We start from the raw sequence: 19,474 nt of genomic DNA on the forward strand, positions 1-19,474 counted from the left end.
AACACTTCTCCGTATCCAGGGTACCCAAATGAAGTCAAACATTTAGGTTTCAAAACTGAGGTAGCCGTCTGCTCCTGATTGAGGTTAATGTCCTCTTAGTGCACATTAGGTAAATAAGCCATTTTTTTTTTACTACTTCTATACAAAATGAGTATTCACTATTCAAAAAAACATTCCCTGTCATAATTATACAATCAGTTCAAATTTGTTCTTAAGCAACGTAAGGCATGCCTGAAATTCCAACCTGCCAAAATAGCTAAAATTAAGCTTTTAAATATATTAGTTGACTTGGAAAAGACCTAAGACGACTTAACATCAAGCCTAAAATCTTCAGTAATCAACATATTTTCCTGAGATCCAGATTTCAACATGGATACAGGCATAGTACAGAGTAGAAACAATATTAAATCTGACCTCAGCTAACCTGGGTTATAATCTCTATTTACCTTGAACCAGATATTTAACAGAGTCCTTCTTGGTGGAATGGAAATAACAACATCTCACTCATAAGACTGTTAGGAGAACCACGTAGGATAATGACACAGCAAGCTTTTGTAAGCTTGGGAAGAGTTGTTTAAAAGTAAGGTATTGGGGGTGCCTGGTTGGCTCAGTCAGTAGAGCACGTGACTCTTGATCTCAGGGGTCATGAGTTTGAGCCCTACATTGGGTATGAAGCCTACTTAAAATAATTTTTTAAAAAGTAAGGTATCGGGGGTGCCTGGGTGGCACAGCGGTTAAGCGTCTGCCTTTGGCTCAGGGCATGATCCCAGCGTTATGGGATCGAGCCCCACATCGGGCTCCTCTGCTGGAAGCCTGCTTCTTCCTCTCCCACTCCCCCTGCTTGTGTTCCCTCTCTCGCTGGCTTTCTCTATCTCTGCCGAATAAATAAATAAAATCTTTAAAAAAAAAAAAAAAGTAAGGTATCGGTATAATTGTTGTTCCCTTTAATACAAATGCCCTAAGAAGCAAACACACAGATTCCACATTTCTGCTAAACACACCCACCCCATTAAAGAGCACCATCAGGTTGGGGTTCCAGGAGTCTCCCACGGTTAATATATCCTTATCTGAACAGAGAAAGGCATGTACTTTCACACTGGTATAAATTCCACAGACTTCTGGGCCTTATTTTTAACTGAGATATAATTCACATACTATAAAAGCTGCCATTTTAAACAAATGAGTGGTTTTTTTTTATATACACAGATTGTGCAACCATCACCACTATTTAATTCCAAAATATTTTTGTCCCATGAAAAAGAAACCCATTCCCAGGAGTAGTCACTCACCATCCCCCGCCCCCCCAAAGCATCTGACAACCACTAATCTACTTCCTGTCACTATAAATTTGCCCATTCTGGTTATACCATTAAAATGGAGTGATGTAATATGTCACATTTTGTGATTGTTTTCTTTCACTTAGCATAATGTTTTCAAAGTTCATCCACATTGTAGCATGTATCACAACTTCTTTCTTTTTTATATTATACAATAATATAAATAAGATTTGTCATATGGATACGCCACATTTTGTGTATCCATTCATCAGCTGATGGACATTTGGGTTGCTTCCCACTTCTGGCTCTTCTGAATAATGCTGCTATAAACATTTGTGTACAAGTTTTGTGTGAACCTCTGTTTTCAGTTCTCGTGGGTATAGACCAAAGAATGCAATTGCTGGGTTATTTCCAGGAACTCTTGAACCCTACTGTTCACGTCAGGAGCCTCTGTGTGAACTCATTCCCATGGTAGACAGAAGACAGTAGAGTTCACTGGGGATCCCAAAAGTCACAGGAGGAGATGAAGACATGCATGAAGGAAAGAGGGGGTTCTGCATGAAGCAATACATTGCTGCCCCCCAAATGCCCTAATAATGCATTTCCCCATGCCATAAAAAAAAAAAAAAACAGTAGCCACTGTTAGGCTGAGGGGACCAACACTGGACTGAAGCTGGCACGATGCTCCTGATAATAAGGACAACCGACATGTAACGAGTGCTCACAACATCCAAGGCACTGTCCTGAGCACATATTATGGATTGTGTAACAGTCGAGACGATGGAGAAACATGATTTTTTAAAACAAACGCTGATTGCAGCCAATCGTGCCCTCCTACCAGAGTGGCAAAATTCATCTCTAGGTCAGGCCTGGAAGGAGAGAGGAAAACAGAAGATAAATTGCCTGAGTAAGAAAAGGACATGTATCTGGAATTTGTTTGCTGGAAGCTCAAGAGAGTGGAGTAGGCAGCAGGGGCTTGAAACCTTGAAAACAGAAGAAAGGAATTGAAGCATAGACAAGAGAAGGCAGGTTCGATGGTGCATGAGTCTAAGAAGAAAATACAGCCAGTAGAAAATCCTCAACAGCCAAGAACACTTTAAGTAATCAATTTTAAGTTGATTTCTGCTTTGAACTGCATTGGTATCTCCCATTATAACTCTAAGACCTTCAGCAAGGCCTGTGTTGGTGTCACGCTGGGGGAGGAAAGAAATGGGCAGTGCAGAGCAGAGAGAAGAAAGCAGTGGCTTGAGGCGGAGCACTGAGCAGGAATTCAGAGAGAGTGACCAGCAAATGTGAGCCTCAGACGTTACCAGAAAGTACTGGACCTCGCATAGCACATGGCTCAAGCCATCTTAAGGGTCGGGACCCCAGAAACTGGAAAAGATGGGGTCAGCCAGCTGTCATAATATAGTCTGCCCCATAAACAGACTTGTGGGTCACCGGCAGTAGTAAACAAACACCAAGATTTAATTCACTTGAACATTCACTGCAAGGCAATGGCCTTAAAACAAAGACCTTGAAGACTTTATGATGACATTCCTATGAATGGTCCCGACCATTCTTCTCATGAAGGTCAGTGGTCGTCCCCATGTGGAGGTCATAGTTTAGTGGTCCTGAGCCCACTTCCATAGCAGGGGTTGGCAAAGGTTTTCTGCAACAAGCCAGATAGTAAATACTTTACACTGTGAGCCAAGAAGCAAAATCAAGGATATTAAGTATGTACCTACATAACAAGAGAAAAGACAAACTTCCACAACATTCTTATTGGTGAAACTCAAAATATAACAATTGTGCACAATTTTCTATAATATATACCTACTAATGAGAAGAATGGAATCTTTTTTGGCTAGCTTTTTGCTTCACTGGGGTTTAAATCCTAACATCAAGTCAGTTGCAAATGTTCATTTATAAAAACCATTCTTAGCTCATGGGCCATACAAAAACAGGTACAGGCTGGATATGGCTTGTGACCTCTGTTCTGTCGTCACCAATGTCCAAAGCAAAGTCAGTGCTGGGTGCTCTATTCCAAGTCTGTAGCAGAATACTCTGATTCAGAAATCAGACACCTGAAAGAGACTCCGGAGTAGCTCTTGAAAGATTCCGATGTTCTTCAAACACACTAGGTCTAGCACTGCAATGATTAAAATAACCATTCTTTCAACTGGTATTTACTGAGCACCTACTATGTGCTGGTACTATCAGAGTCATAGCGGACACAGTAGTGAGCCAGACAGAGGAGTGCCCCACCTTCACAGGGAATGAGACTGCAAATAGGAATAAAAGAAAGAGGGGCACCTGGCTGGCTCAGTCGGTAGAGACTGTGACTCTTGACCTCAGGATTTGTGAGTTTGAGCCCCACGTTAGGTGTAGAGTTCACATAAAAATTTTAAAAATCTTAAAAAAAAAGAAGAAAAAAAAGAAAAAATTGTCAGTGAGTGGAGCGCCATGGGGAAAGTAAGAGAAGACCTTACAAAAGAAACTGTGAGTGAGGAACTGCTGGGGAGAAAGCCATTTAGTAAGGAGTTCTTTTTGCTCAACATTCTCATCAATCCTTATTTTATCAGATGTTTTGCATTTTTTCCAATATGCTGGAGGTGAAATAGAATCTCACTGTGTTTCAATCTGCTTCCCTGTTTGTTGGTAGGACTGGTCATCCTTCCGCACACTCACGCTGCTCTCTCTCTCCCATACATACATATATGGTCTCTCAGGTTTCCTTTTCAGTTAATTTCCGGTTGATTCCCTGCTTGTTTTTCTGTCCAGTTGTCTTTTTTTTTTTTTTTAACTGTGTGTGTGGTGGGGGGTTGTCTTTGCTTTTTGGTGGTGGTGTTTTAAAATTTTGGATATGAATCCTTTATTGGTGATATGCATTCAATATCCTCTCCCAGCCTATGACTTGTCTCTTTACTTAAGGGTATTTTTTTTTGGTTTCTTTATAAGAAGATTTTAATTTTTATCTGGTAAATAATCTACCTTATGGGAGAGTAGTGGTTAGCTACCTATCTCAGTGGGCAAATAGAAAAAATCATGGGTTTCGAGTTTAAACCTTCATTTCATCCTTTATAGCTATGTCCTATGCAAATTCCTAAGTGTCTCTGAACCTTGACTTCCTCCTCTGCAAAATAAGGACAATTCCCACCTCATCGGTTTGTTGTGAGAATTAAATGAAAGAATATATGCCACTCTCCTAACACAGGGGCCCCTCCCACCCACTCTTAAATTGTAAGCTCCTTGAAGGCCTTATATTCCCCATACTACCAAGGTCAATATTTAGATTTTGCTTACTGTGTTGGTTAAATTGAGTTTATCTTTTAAATGCATATAAAGTACCAAGCATAACAGTATGCACTTAATTGACTAAAATGCAGAGGACAGTACCAGAAAAATCATTTAGTAATTAACTCTTTAACCTATGATTACTCCACTGGCCTCCTCTGAACTAAAGAAATAACAGTCACAGTAAGAGGCACAATTAAGAGAAGATTTGTAAACATCCTTTTGAGTGAAAATTACATTTCAAAAGCTGGAAGACATTTATACAGTCACATTTACACAGACCTAAATTATTTAACAGCATGTTGTAAAAGATATTTGTGATGAGTTTTGAGGGGGAAAAATCACAAACTAATGTGAACAGGTAAGCCTTAACAATTTCATAATGAATGAGCTATACAGGGAATACATTTATAATAAAAATTCCAACAAAAATTTATCTGTCACTGCAAGCTTTTTTTAAGATCTTAAAAAAATACGTATTCTAGCTATATATATATGGCTGAGTATATGATATATGCTTAAATTTCAAGAATATTGCTATAAACTTCCCTCTTAGAACTGCTTTTGCTGCATCCCAGAGATTTTGGACCATTGTGTTTTCATTTTCATTTGTTTCCATGTAATTTTTTATTTCTTCTTTGATTCTTGGTTGACCCATTTGTTGTTTAGTGGTATGTTGTTTAACCTCCATGTATTTGTGGTCTTGCCAGATTTTTTCTTACGGTTGATTTCCAGTTTCATAGTGTTGTGATCGAAAATATGCATGGTGTGACTTCAATCTTTTTGAATTTGTTGAGACTTGTTTTGTGGCCTAATGTATGATCTATTCTGGAGAATGTTCCATGTACACCTGAAAATAATGTGTATTCTGCTGTTTTAGGATGGAATGTTCTGAATATATGCCTTAAATCCATCTGGTTCAGTGTGTCGTTCAAAGCCAGTTTCTTTGTTGATTTTCTGTTCAGATCATCTGTCCATTGATGTAAGTGAGGTGCTAAAGTCCCCTACTATTATTGTATTACTGTTGATTAGTTCCTTTGTTTTTTATTAACTGTTGTTTTATGTATTTGGGTGCTCCCATGTTGGGTACATAAATATTTACAATTGTTATATCTTCTTGTTGGATTATCCCCTTTATTATTATATAGTATCCTTGTCTCTTGTTAATCTTTGTTTCGAAGTCTATTTTGTCCAACATAAGTATTGCTACCCTGCTTTCTTTTGACATCTATTTGCATGATAAATGTTTCTCCATCCCCTCACTTTCAACCAGCGGAAAATCTCAAATAATCAGCCTAACCTTACATCTTTAAAGGAGCTAGAAAAAGAAGAATAAACAAAACCCAAAACCAGCAGAAGGAAGGAAATAATAAAGATTAGAGCAGAAATAAATGGTATAGAATCTAAAAACAAACAAACAAACAAAAACCAGTAGAACAGATCAATGAAACCAGGAGCTGGTTCTTTGAAAAGATCAACAAAAACTGAACCAGAAAGAAATAGAAAATTTGAACAGACCAATTACCAGCAATGGAATTGAATCAGTAATCAAAAACTCCCAACAAACAATGACTTCACAGGTGAATTCTACCAAACATGTAAAGTAGAGTTAATACCTATTCTTCCCAAATAATTCCAAAAAATATAAAAGAAAGGAAAATTTCCAAATCCATTCTATGAGGCCAGTAGTACCCTGATACCAAAAACAGATACAGACACCACAAAAAAAGAGAACGACAGGCCAATATCTCCAATGAACACACCTGCACAAACCCTCAACAAAATACTAGCAAACCAAATCCAACAATACATTTAAAAAAAGCATTCACTGCCATCAAGTGGGATTTATTTCTGGGATGCAAATGTGGTTTAATGTTTGCAAATCAGTCAATGTGATACATTGCAACAATAAGAGATTGAATTCAAAAAATTATCATTTCTATAGATGCAGAAAGCATTTGACACAGTACAATACCCATTTGTGATAAAAACCCTCAACAAAGTAGGATTACAGGGAACATATCTCAATATAATAAAGGCCTTATATGAAAAATCCACAGCAAATATCATACTCAATGGGGAAAAACTGAGAACATTCCCTCTAAATTCAGGAACAAGACAAGGATGTCCATTCTCACTTTTACTCAACATAGAACTGGAAGTCCTTGCCACAGCAATCAGATAACACAAAGAAATAAAAGGCATCAAAATTAGTAAGGAAGTATTAAAACTTTCACTATTTGCTGCAGACATGATACTATATATAGAAAATCCAAGACTCTACCAAAAATCTACTTGAACTAACAAATGAATTCAGTAAAGTCACAGGATACAAAATCAATGTGCAGAAATCTGTTGCATGTCTCTACACTAATAATGAAGCAGCAGAAAAAGAAACTAAGAAAACAATCCCATTTATATTTGCACCAAAAATAATAAGATACCTAGGAATAAACCTAACCAAAGATAGGAAAGACCTATACTCTGAAAACTATAAAACACTGATGAAAGAAATTAAAGATGAGGGGTGCCTCGGTGGCTCAGTTGGTTAAGTGTCAGCCTTCCGCTCAGGTCATGATCCCAGGGTCCTGAGATAGAGCCCTGCATCAGGCTCCCTGATCAGTGGGGAGTCTGCCTCTCCCTCTCCATCTGCGTCACCCCAGCTCATGTTCTCTCTAGCTGTGTCTCTCACTCTCAAATAAAAAATAAAATCTAAAAAAAAAAAAAAAAAAGACAGAAATTAAAGGTGACACAAAGAAATGGAAAGACATTCCATGCCCATGAGTTGGAAGAACAAATATTGTTAAAATGTCTATACTACCTAAAGTAATCTACACATTTAATTAATCTCTATCAAAATACCAACAGCATTTCTTACAGAACTAGAACAAGCAATCCTAAAATTTGTATGGAACCACAAAAGATCCCCAATAGCCATAGCAACCTTGAAAAAGAAAAACAAAATTAAAAAATTAATAAAAATAAAAAATAAAATAAAAATAAATAAATAAAAAATAAAAATAAAAAAATTTTAAAAAGTATCACAATTCTAGACTTCAAGTTATATTACAAAGCTGTAGTAATCAAAATACAGTATGGTACTAGCACACACACACACAAACCATATAGATCAACAAAACAGAATAGAAAACCCAGAAATAAACCCACAACTATATGGTCAATTAATCTTTGACAAAGCAGGAAAGAATATGCAATGGGAAAAAGACAATCTCATCAACAAATGATGTTGGGAAAACTGAACAGCTACATGCAAAAGAATAAAACTGGACCACTTTCTTACACCAACACAAAAACAAATTCAAAATGGATCAAGGACCTAAATGTGAGGCCTGAAACCATAAAAATCCTAGAAGAGAGCACAGGCAGCAATTTCTCTGACATTGCCATAGCAACATTTTTCTAGATATGTCTCCAGGGGCAAGGGAAACAAAAGCAAAAATAAACTATTAGGACTACCTCAAAATAAAAAGCTTCTGTACAGCAAAGGAAACAATCAACAAACCAAAAAGACAACCTACTGAATGAGAGAAAATATTTGCAAATGACATATCCAATAAAGGGTTAGTATCCAAAATATATAAAGAAATGATATGGGGCACCTAGGTGGCTCAGTCAGTTGGGTATCTGCCTTCAGCTCAGGTCATGATCTCAGGGTTCTGTGGTCGAGTCTCACATCGGGCTCCCTGCTCAGCAGTGAGTCTGCTTCTCCTTCTCCTTCTGCCCCTCTGCTTATGCTCTCTTTCATTCAGATGAATAAAATCTTGAAAAAAAAAAAAGTACTGATACAATTCAACACCCAAAAAACAAATAATCCAATTAAAAAATGGGTAGAAGACATGAACAGACATTTCTCCAAAGAAGACACACAGATGGCCAGCAGACACACAAAAAAGATGCTCAATGTCACTCACCATCAGGGAAAAGCAAATCAAAACCACAATGAGATATCACCTCACACCTGTCAGAATGGCTAAAATCAACAACACAAGAAACAACAAGTGTTGGTGAGAATGTGGAGGAAAGGGAACCCTCATGCACTGTTGGTGGGAATGCAAACTGGTGCAGCCACTGTGGAAAAAAGTATGGAGTGTCCTCAAAAAGTTAAAAATAGAACTACCATATGATTCAGCAATCACAATACTGTGTATTTGCCCAAAAAACACAAAAAAACACTAATTCAAAGGGATACATGCCCCCCTATGTTTATTGTAGCATTATGTACAATGGCCAAATTATGGAAGCAGCCCCAGTGTCCGTCAATAGGTGACTGGATAAAGAAGTTGTGGTATATATGCAATGGAATATCACTCAGCCATAAAAAAGAATGAAATCTTGCCATTTGCCACAACATGGACAAAGCTACAGTGTGTTATGCTAAGTGAAATACGTCAGTCAGAGAAAGACAAATACCATATTAGTTCACTCGTATGTGGAATTTAAGAAACAAAAGAAAGGAGCAGAGAAAAAAAAGAGAGAGAGAAAGACAAACCAAGAAACAGACTCTTAACTATAGAGAACAAACTGATGGTTACCAGAGGGGAGGAAGCAGGAGAGGATAGATGAAATAGGTGATGGGGATTCAGAACACTTATCATGGAGGCGCCTGGGTGGCTCAGTCGTTAAGGGTCTGCCTTCAGCTCAGGGCATGATCCTGGCGTTCTGGGATCGAGCCCCATATCAGGCTCCTCCACTGGGAGCCTGCTTCTTCCTCTCCCACTCCCCCTGCTTGTGTTCCCTCTCTTGCTGGCTGTCTCTGTCTCTGTCAAATAAATAAATAAAAGCTTAAAAAAAAAAAAGAACACTTATCATGATGAGCACTGAGTAATATGAGTAATATACGGAATTATTGAATCACTATATTGCACACCTAAAACTAATATAATACTGTATGTTAACGATACTGGAATTAAAATAAAAACTTAAAAAAATAAAATTAAATTTGCAATTTCAAGAGTAAAAGAAATATTAAATATCCCAAGGAATATTGGGCTTTATACCCCACAGACATACATGCCTATAGCTTTCTGATGCCCAGGGGCCTGCTTCCCAGCCAGCAACACAAGCTTGAGCAGAGACCGTCTTCATTGACTGAACTATTCCCACAGGCTAGGTGTTTTCACAACTACCCTGTGGGTTAAACACCACTACTTTTCACAAAAGACGAAACTAACGTTCTGACCAGGGATGCCATATCCAGTGAGTAGCAGAGCAGAATTTAAATTTCCAACGTCAAGTATAAAAAGATGAGCCCATGTCACAGGTGAGGCTGCATCATAACAAAGTATTTTCATGACATGTGCAAATCCATATAAACAGATCTCCAAGGATCTCATGTGTTACCTTCACTGGCTTCCCCATAGTCCACCCCCAAACTTGCTGAACAGTGAGGCCTCCTTCCACGTGTGATCTCATCACTGTGCTCAATGAGCGTTGTGTTAATTAGGATTTTGGGGGCGCCGGGGTGGCTCAGTCGTTAAGGGTCTGCCTTCAGCTCAGGGCGTGATCCCGGCATTATGGGATCGAGCCCCACATCAGGCTCCTCCGCTGGGAGCCTGCTTCTTCCTCTCCCACTCCCCCCTGCTTGTGTTCCCTCTCTCGCTGGCTGTCTCTCTCTCTGTCAAATGAATAAATAAAAAATCTTAAAAAAAAAAATTAGGATTTTGAGGTGATCTGTTGTGCTCTACTGAAAGTAGATGAAAAACAAACTAAAAACACTTGCTGTCATATTGTGCACAACAGCAAACACTACACAACATGAATATCGCCTCTGATTTGGGGCCAGTTCCTGAGAACAAGTCTTTCAACTTGCTCCAACTAAAAGTTAAGTGATCTCCATGAAGATGGGTTTAAAGATGGACTTTGAGTCATCTCCCCAGAGGCCTTCAGCTCATTTAGATGCATGGCTTTATTTATTCAACATTTGCTTTTATTCCCCCCAGAAAATAAAAGACCTGCCGACGATGATCGGTCACTACTCTGTGCGAGGAGCCTGACATAAACAACGTCAATGAGAATCATTATATTTAACAAACTCCAGGACCCGCCACAGCACTGTTTATAAAATATAAATCGAGTCTTGCTTTATTTACCTGTTCTGCTAAATTCAGATGTCTGCTTCATTTTAGATCCAGGCCCCCTGAAAAGAGCTTCCCGGGCTTTATTCAACACCGTCAAATGTGCATATTCAGGGAGGCGTTCAGAGCATGACCTAGACGATGCCCATTTAGATACGGATGATTGAAGGGCTGCCCTACTGCAGAGGCCGGAAGTGCTGCTCACCCAGCATTTCCAGCTCTCTGACTTCTGAGCACATGGCAGGCCTGTGTCCTCCCAAACTGGGTGTCTGGGCCCTGGGTTGTGAGCAGGAGTGCTCGGGGTGGCTTCTAGCCAGGACATTTAATAATGCCGTGCAAAACCCTCCAGAACACTCACCCCTCCGCCAAGGTGACCGGCAAGTTTCCAGATGGGGACTGTGCTGCCGGCCTGGGGTCCAGAGAGAGGGACGACGACAGCACTGGGCGTCACCCCAACCCAGCCTAGCGGTAATGGATACACAGCATGAGCAAGAAACACGCCTGTGTTAGTATTAGCCCTGAGATTTGAGGGTTGTTTGTGATCACAGCATAGACTGGCCCCTCCTGCCCGATACCCGGACAAATGGTGCTGTGAAAAAGGGCTTGATGTCTCTCGTGATAAGTTAGCAGATCTGTGTAATTTAGTATCTGGAGCCGAATGTTATTATCTTGTCAGGGAAAGATCCCTCGGCCCATAGTTCACTAGGACCCCAATCATCATGTTCTAGAATCTGAATTAAATAGACCAAGCAAAATTGAAGAGAGAAAATTACAGTTGTAACCTTCCAAACTGCCAGTTCTAATTTATTGATCTGTCAAGGTTCTTAGTTGTAAACAATAGAAACCACTCTGGCTAGTTAAGTAGAAAAGGAATTGATTAAAGATTTATTAGCTTACAGAATCTCAAGGGCAGGAATACCACCCTACGTGCCAGTGTAGACTACACCGGCCCACTGAGGGGCACAGACACCTTGACTCATTTCACCACCCTGGGCACCAGATACCTCCACTAGAACCTCGGCCACCATGCCTCTCTGTGGTCCTCATGCCACTCGCTTCTTTGAATCTCTAAGGTACCAACCAAATTCTCATGCAAGTATATTATGCATGCACTCAAGTTGCAAGAAAGAGGGAAAAATTATTTTTTGGCTTTTTTTTTTCTTAGAAAGGGGGAGAATTCCTTACACAAAGGAAGGAAATTCAAAGGTGTGGTCAAAAAGAATGATAAATACCCACTACCTATGGGAGTCATGAGTCATAGGAAAACTAAGGTCTTCAATGTTCCTATCAGTCCATAATCAAGTTCCCTAAGCCTTTCTGGTTTCAGCAGATCTTCAGAGCTTCCTCAGATCTACCCAACTATTCTAACGAATCCCTGTTTTTACCAGTTTCAGTGGACTTCTGTCACTTGCAACCAAGAGACTCCTAATACAGAAGTAATCATATGTTAAAGAATCTCAAGCTAGCCAGCTTGCAAACAGAGCTGTAAATATCCAGGTGCTCTGAACAATTTTTCAGATTTTTTTTTTTTGCAAAGTAATTTTTCATTGACAGGAAAATATCAAACAAAGAACATAAGACTGACTTTGGTTTGAGAACCCTTATTGGGATAATGGGCTGCATACTGATTACATTTACTTTCTCTACTAAAAGTCCTCACAAATAACTCTTTACTTATACAAATAAAAAGGAAAATATTGCACTTACAAAAATCTTGTGTGCATGTATCCAACTGAATTTAAAAAATGAGAAATATGCAGAAGGTGCCAACTTATTGCCAAATGCTACATGGAAATAAGGTTATCTATTAGAATATATCTAGAGAGATAGAGCTAACCAATAAATGAATAACTAACCAATAAAGAAATACACACACAGAGGCACAGATGCTAGGCTTATTAAAAAACAAACAAACAAAACAAAACAAACAAATCAAAAACCTACCCTCTGCTTCTAGGTGCTCAGTTTCAAGATCCCTGAACCAGACTAGTTAAAATAATAGAATAAAATATGAGAAAAACAAAACCCTAACGGCAAAACTGTACAATAATTATACTAAATAGTTAAGGAATGCCAAGGACTTGACTTCTTCGGGTAACTTAGGGGTGGTTTCCCCTTTCTCTAAGAATGGCTTCTGGCACAGGAAGGGGCCTCCTGGGCTCTGTGTATGGCTTGTGGCTAGAGCTGGCTGATCCAAGGTGAGTATCTAAAGACATGAAGCTGGAGTTAAGGGAGGCGAGTCTTACTATGGTAGCACTCTAGGGAGAAGGTCAATGAGAGCTGGGATTTCCTGAGCAATCCTGCTCAGGGTTAAGTGATCACTCTTAACTCTTCCTCCAATTCGGTGAGAAATTCTCAAGTTTTCTCAATAAATTTCTCAAACTTTTTTTTTGTTTTGGCTTTTTTTGCTTGAGCTAGGTTACAGTCCATTCTTTCTTGTTTACAAGCAAAAGAACATTACATTAAGTAAGTATACTCTCCTGCAATTTTACTCTCCCCATTAACCAACTCCAGCCTTAGGCAACTCATCTTTCTCTCCTAGGAATGACTAAAAAGGACCTTTGGCTTCTGTGCATCTAGTTTCCATGTGCCCTGTGACCATCAAGCTTAGCAGCATTGACCTCACTTGTCACTTTTTAAGAAAAAACAATTGTTAATTTTGACATCTGGCTAAGGAGTTGCAACTTCAAATACCTTCATAGATCAGACAGGTAAAGTAAATGGAGAGAACACTGAGCTGGATTCCACTGGGTGCTATCTAATGACATTTACGTTCAAAGACTTAAAACACTATAGGGTTCAAAACAAAATTCTTCGTGGGCCAAATTTATCTCTGAGCCATCCACTAACAACCCAGCTTGCTATTAGTTGAAGTCACATATGGTCCTACTCTGTGAGACTCCTACAACTCAATTTTGCTTCAGTCATTTGAACAGGATAAAAATGCTTCCGGCAAAGCAAATTTTCCCACCTTCCCTTAGCAGAAAGCTCCACAGGCCATTAAGGGGACCCATGGGAGGTCTCCAGAGAACTCAAGGGCTGCTTTTAAAAGAAGTTTATCCATGTTGGTAGATTCTGCTCTCGTGTGTGTCTCATGGTAAATGAAGCAGGCTCCTGTTACTTTCTATGAATCACAGAATAAAGAACCAAACTTCTTAGGAGCACAAGGACTCCAAAGGTATCACAGCACAGATGGGAAAACCCAAATGCCAACCGCCCTTGACAGTCCCCAGTCTAACTACACAGCTCTGATTCTCTTCACAGACTGAAAGGGAAATCCAATTTGAGAAAACTGATAGGGTTTTCTTTTCCTTGGAAAATGGACTGCTTGAATTGCACCCAAAACCCTAAAATCTCCACCGTCAATTGTGGAAAAACAATGGAGCCTCCATTAGCATTTCCTTTACCCACAGAACGCTCTCTGAGGAACTGCAGGGTTTGGAAGGAGTGCAGAGGCCTATTCCCCATCTCAGGCACATCAGAGTTTTAATCAAAACCTGCTTTTCTTTCTGAAACCAAGCAACTGCTATTTCACACCCACATATTGCTGGAGCTCATTCAATTACCCTCAACGACTTTGTTTAAAATGAAAATGCTTTGCCTCCTGAGGACAGTGTGAGAGGATTGATTAATGCTGTTCCCTGAAGGACAGAAATGTAGGTACACAGCAAAACTCCAAGTAGCTGGAAACTACCGCTGGCCATATTTTACAAGCCATTCAAACCTACCTGCAAGTATTTTGTAAAGAATAAGGACTTTGGGGGCGCCTGGGTGGCACAGCAGTTAAGCGTCTGCCTTCGGCTCAGGGCGTGATCCGGCGTTATGGGATCGAGCCACGTCAGGCTCCTCTGCTGTGAGCCTGCTTCTTCCTCTCCCACTCCCCCTGCTTGTGTTCCCTCTCTCGCTGGCTGTCTCTATCTCTGTCAAATAAATAAATAAAATCTTNAAAAAAAAAAAAAAAGGAAATAAGGACTTTGAAGGCAGCTGGCTATATCAAGGGGGTATACTAGGCATCCTCCTCTTCCCCCTTGATGAAAATCACAGAATTAGAAAACTAAGATGATGAGAAGTGAGGAAGAAAGACCAAATTTTCCCATATGGTTTTGTAGAAGAGGAAACAGCTTTTTTTTTTTCCTGACACATTGTTCCAAAGGATCTGTAACTAACAAACCAAACCAGCACATTGCTGGGTTCTGTGGCTCTGTGACTCAGAAGTCGCTTTTCTATCCAACATACTAAATGTCAAGTAAAATACCTCCGATAAGAGACATGAAATCTCTTTGGAAAGCTTGGCTCCTGTGTTGAGTGCTTCTCCTGTGCAAAGGAACCACAGTTGTGCTGCTGTCTGTTATATGGTTTGCTAATCGGTAAGGGAAACATATACCCAAGGCTGCATAAAGAAGCATAAATCGGGGCGCCTGGGTGGCTCAGTTGGTTAGGTGTCCAACTCTTGATTTCAGCTCAGATCATGATCTCAGTGTTGTGAGATCGAGCCCCACCTTGGGCTGTGCTCTTAGCAGGGAGTCTGCTTGAGATTCTCTCTCTCCCCCTTGTGCTGCCCCTCCCCCTCTAAATAAATAAACAAACAAACAAACAAATAAAATCTTTAAAAAAAGGAAGCATAAGTCATGGAGACCTTATCTTAGTCCTCAACAAATGCCCCCCACAAAGAACTTCGCCCATGTAATTACAGTGTATGTCTAAGACAGGAAAACCAGAGAGAAACAGAGAGGAGGAAAAGAAAAGGAATTACAGGGAAATGTTTATGCATGTGTAGTATGCAGGTTTTGGAGCCAAAGAGCTCTGATGGAAGGTTTCTGTGTGTACAAAAATGCCTGGGTTCCAGGGTAGTCTTAATCCAAAAAGGCAATATTTATCTGTCATATACTATTTGCCCCCATTTCACAATGCTCTAAGGTTACCACCTCTGATGTGAAAGAAGATGTAATATTTAGAGCTAGTTCTTGCACGGCTGGGTGAAAGAGGGGGAAGAGGAAAGAGGGAAAGAATTATATGAGGACTACACTTCACTTCTCTTTTTTATAACAGATTATATTCTTTAAGAGAAGCATAAGCTGTGATTAAAGTGGCAATATAATTGCTGAATTTTTGTGCCTCTAACACCTGCAAAGGAAGCACGTTGACAAGAAACCCTCAGCAACCCAATTATTTCATGCAGGTTTTCATCCACCCCAAAAGCCACCCTCAAAATAGAATGGAACTTTTTCTCCTTCTCCAATCTGGTAGGTGCCTTCCACAAAGTAACCAAGAACCTGAATCACATTGTTTACCATAATTCTCAACAAACAAAATTTAAATAAAATGAGATCCAAGGTTTTTAACACATAACTTTCAAACTTTCATTATATCAATTATTTAACAGGGCATTGAGCTTACATTTCACATCTTGATAGGAGGCTAAAAAAGGAACAAGATTTGCCCCCAGGGAGATAACAGATCTCAAACTCTGTTTCCAGAAGTGGGAGAACAGATTAGATAACTGGTCTTTTCAGTTTTGAGGAACATTATAATTCAACTGAAAAAAAAAAAATGGGAAAATGAAACAAATTCAAGATTCCCACTATCTAGGAATGTAAGGAAGTTAGAATGTATATCTTGAAAAAAAGTAAATAAATAAAGAGATAGCTGGGGGAAAGGAAATCCAGGGACAATTCTTCCTTAGGAGGCTAAAAAATTAAACAATATTTTAAAAATAGCAATAAACTCAGTTCTTTCTTACACACTTTGAACCAAAGACATTTTGAATTACACATAATAGGCTCAAATAGTAAGATTCTTATATTTTTTTACATTATGGTTTCTCAGGGCAAGCATTTCCTAGGGGTCACTCTGGGAAATACAACCCTTTCCATCAAGCACAACTGTGGGAACAAAACATTCAATCTGAGATGGATTACCAGGTCGTAGCATAACATGTACAAAGCAACTCGCAAATCAGAATGCATTTCTGTTCTCATTCCCAACTGGGGAAAGATCAGCACAGAAGGAAGTAGGACTGATATGGGAAGGTTTCCAGGCGAAGACCCCTGACCTGAACATTCAAGGACGGAAAGGGCATGAATCATGGGAAAGAAGGATACCACCCCAACCCCCTGCAAGTAAGAGAATCAGCATAAGCCAAAAGAATGGAGACAGGTTACAACAAATAACACTTGGCGAACAGCTGAGGCTAAAGACTCAGGACCGATGAGTGAACATTAAAGCTACGATTATTTTTTTTTTAAGATTTTATTTATTTATTTGACAGAGATAGAGACAGCCAGCGAGAGAGGGAACACAAGCAGGGGGAGCGGGAGAGGAAGAAGCAGGCTCATTGCAGAAGAGCCTGATGTGGGGCTCGATCCCACAACGTGGGGATCACGCCCTGAGCCTAAGGCAGACGTTCAACCGCTGCGCCACCCAGGCGCCCCTAAAGCTACGATTATTGACTGCTTATTTTTTTATTATGATATGTTAGTCACCATACAGTACATCATTAGTTTTCGAAGTACTGTTCTATGATGATTATTGACTGCTTATAACATACCAGACTCTAGGCATATATTTCCTTTTTTCTAATTAAATTTTAATATTAACAGAGCCCCAGGCCTCAGACCCGGGTGGCTCTTTTCTGTTAGCCACCCTCACTCCCTCGTTGATCTCCTGGAGTCTCACGGCTTTAGTCCCACTTGCACACTGATGACTCCCACACCTCTATCATCAGCCTCGATGTTTCCTCCAACTCCAGACTCCTATGTCCAACTGCTCATTTGACATTTCCCCTGGATGTCTACAGGATATCTCAAAATCAACATGTTTAAAACCAACCTCCTCATTTCTGTCCAGTCCTCCCCCCCAAAAAAACCCAAAAGCTGAACAGTAACAATAACTTCTCCTCCCTCCTTCATCTTCAAAATACATCCAGACTCAGGGCACTCCTCACAGCTCCCCCTCTACCACCCTGTGTAAGCCACCACCACCCCTACCCTGAATCACTGTAGCAGAATCCTGAGGGGGATGGACACGAACTTCCCCTCGAGTGACCCTCTGAGATTGTGCATTCCAACCCTTTCCATTTGTAGGACAGGCTCCAGATAGTGTTGTCTGAAGTGGAGACCAAGATTTAAGAGTGATTCTTGGACAGGTGACAACAGAAACAACAGAGGCTGAGGGCAGATATGAGAGCAAAACTATAGGGTAGGGTTGAAGGGACATCTGAGGACAGGGAGAGAAACAAAAGAACTTGAACTTTTAAGAAATATCAAGTCCTAGGTCAAACGTCCCCTCATGGTTAGCCTTTTTTGACTCCTCAGCCAGAGTTCAAGACCTTAAGTACGGCATTGGTCACATTACTGGAGGCCTAAGCTGACTGCCTCCCTCACTGGACTTTGGACCCATTTTGTGCCCCCAGCACCCGATGCAGCATCAGGACCTGGGAAGCCCTTGGCAAAGGTGTGCTGGAGGCATAACATGGTGCCACAGAAAGTGGATTAGGGGCATGAAGAAGGGAGTGGAAGAGCAAATTAAGACTACTTGGGAAGTGAGGTTTCAGAGATAGAAAAAAAGTATTTGAGTTTATCCAGGAAGATAACGCTGATGAACAGGCGGGTACAGCAGCATGGTGCGTCAGAAGCAAGGCTTGGGGGAAAGGAAAGCAGGGGAAGAAATAATGGTGGGGTGTGATACCAAAAAGTAGGTTAGACTGGGAAGCTCAAGAAAGCAGAGTCAAAGGAAGAGTTTTCCCTCTCCGCAAGAGGTGGGTGGTGGGGGACAGGAGATGTTTAAAAGAAAAAAAAGGATGAGCCCAGTAACAGATAGAGGTTGCCCTAGGGGATGCAGTTAGGGTTAATGGGTTATGAGGCCCAGGCCAGCTCATAACTGCGGTTCTTAATCTTTTCATCTCCAAGTACCTAGTAAATTACTGAGCCCCAAAAGGAGGGCAGGAGGCCAGAGGCTTAACAATCAGCCAGAGGTTCAACTTGAACCACTCGTTGAGGTGTGAGCCGAGAAGTTAATGCGGTAGGAAGAGCCACACGTCGAGTGCTGTAAGACAAACCTCGGTTATTACTTCAGTCCTCGACGTTCCCGTTCACCTCCCATCAAGAAGTGCTGGGGCTCGCTTCTCACCCTGCGCCAGCCATCCTGCCCACGTCTGCGGTGGAACTCAAGGGAAATAAGGCTGGAAGGTGGCTCTCCGTCACAGTGGATCTCCACTACCGCGATGAAGGTAGAGTGGAAAAGCCGCTCACAGTGGCTACCCAGCCCGCTTTGTCCGGGCCTCAAGGAGAAAACCGGGCGGAAGCACAGAATATAAACAAACCCCCAACACCTTTCTTTTCCTTTCCCTGCCCATCACTCATACCCTCTCCTCATTGAAAGGTAAGCTCCTTGAGAGCAGGGCTTGGTCCTTCACGGCCGGCTGCGCGCCTAGCGAGGGGGCCTGGCACGCAATGGACGCTCAGCAGATATTGGTGGAATACTGAGGGGACTCGACTCCGTCCCGCGTCATTATACCTGGGCATTGACGGGTGCCACCACTGGAGCCGCCAGAGAGGGCTGAGGTGCGAGAAATCGAAGACTTCTCTGAAGGTCCCAGTGGGGCGGCCTGCGGGGCCGAGCCGAGGGCTCTGAGCGCGTCGGGGAGGGGGATTCGGGTGTCCGGCCCAGACTGCACTGTTTGCCACTGACCTTCCGGCGGGGACGCCCGCGCGGGGCGCAGCAGCCCGGCTCCGGCGTCCCGCTCCCGCCGCCCTCCGGAGGCGCTCGGCGCCCGCTGCGCACGTAGGTCACCTGCCTCCTGCTGGCGCCGCGGGGCGCCGGGCGCGG

At 41.3% G+C, this 19,474-nt stretch overlaps 1 protein-coding gene across 5 annotated transcripts in view; it reads right to left on the bottom strand.

Annotated features, from left to right (window-relative positions):
• Positions 1 to 19,474, bottom strand: part of METTL24 (methyltransferase like 24) — a 102,093-nt gene that overhangs the window by 71,275 nt on the left and 11,344 nt on the right. The window contains exon 1 of one of the 5 annotated variants that reach the window (XM_034668984.1): positions 19,337 to 19,464. The exons of 2 other annotated variants lie outside the window; for them this stretch is intronic. The gene's annotated coding sequence lies outside the window, so the exon portion shown is untranslated. Of the gene's footprint in view, positions 1 to 19,162; positions 19,262 to 19,336; positions 19,465 to 19,474 lie in introns of those variants that run through there. 2 more of the 5 variants (XM_034668981.1, XM_034668982.1) reach the window with 2 other exon arrangements.

Source organism: Ailuropoda melanoleuca, chromosome 10 (genome assembly GCF_002007445.2).
Source record: "Ailuropoda melanoleuca isolate Jingjing chromosome 10, ASM200744v2, whole genome shotgun sequence".
NCBI classification, from domain to species: Eukaryota; Metazoa; Chordata; class Mammalia; order Carnivora; family Ursidae; genus Ailuropoda; species Ailuropoda melanoleuca.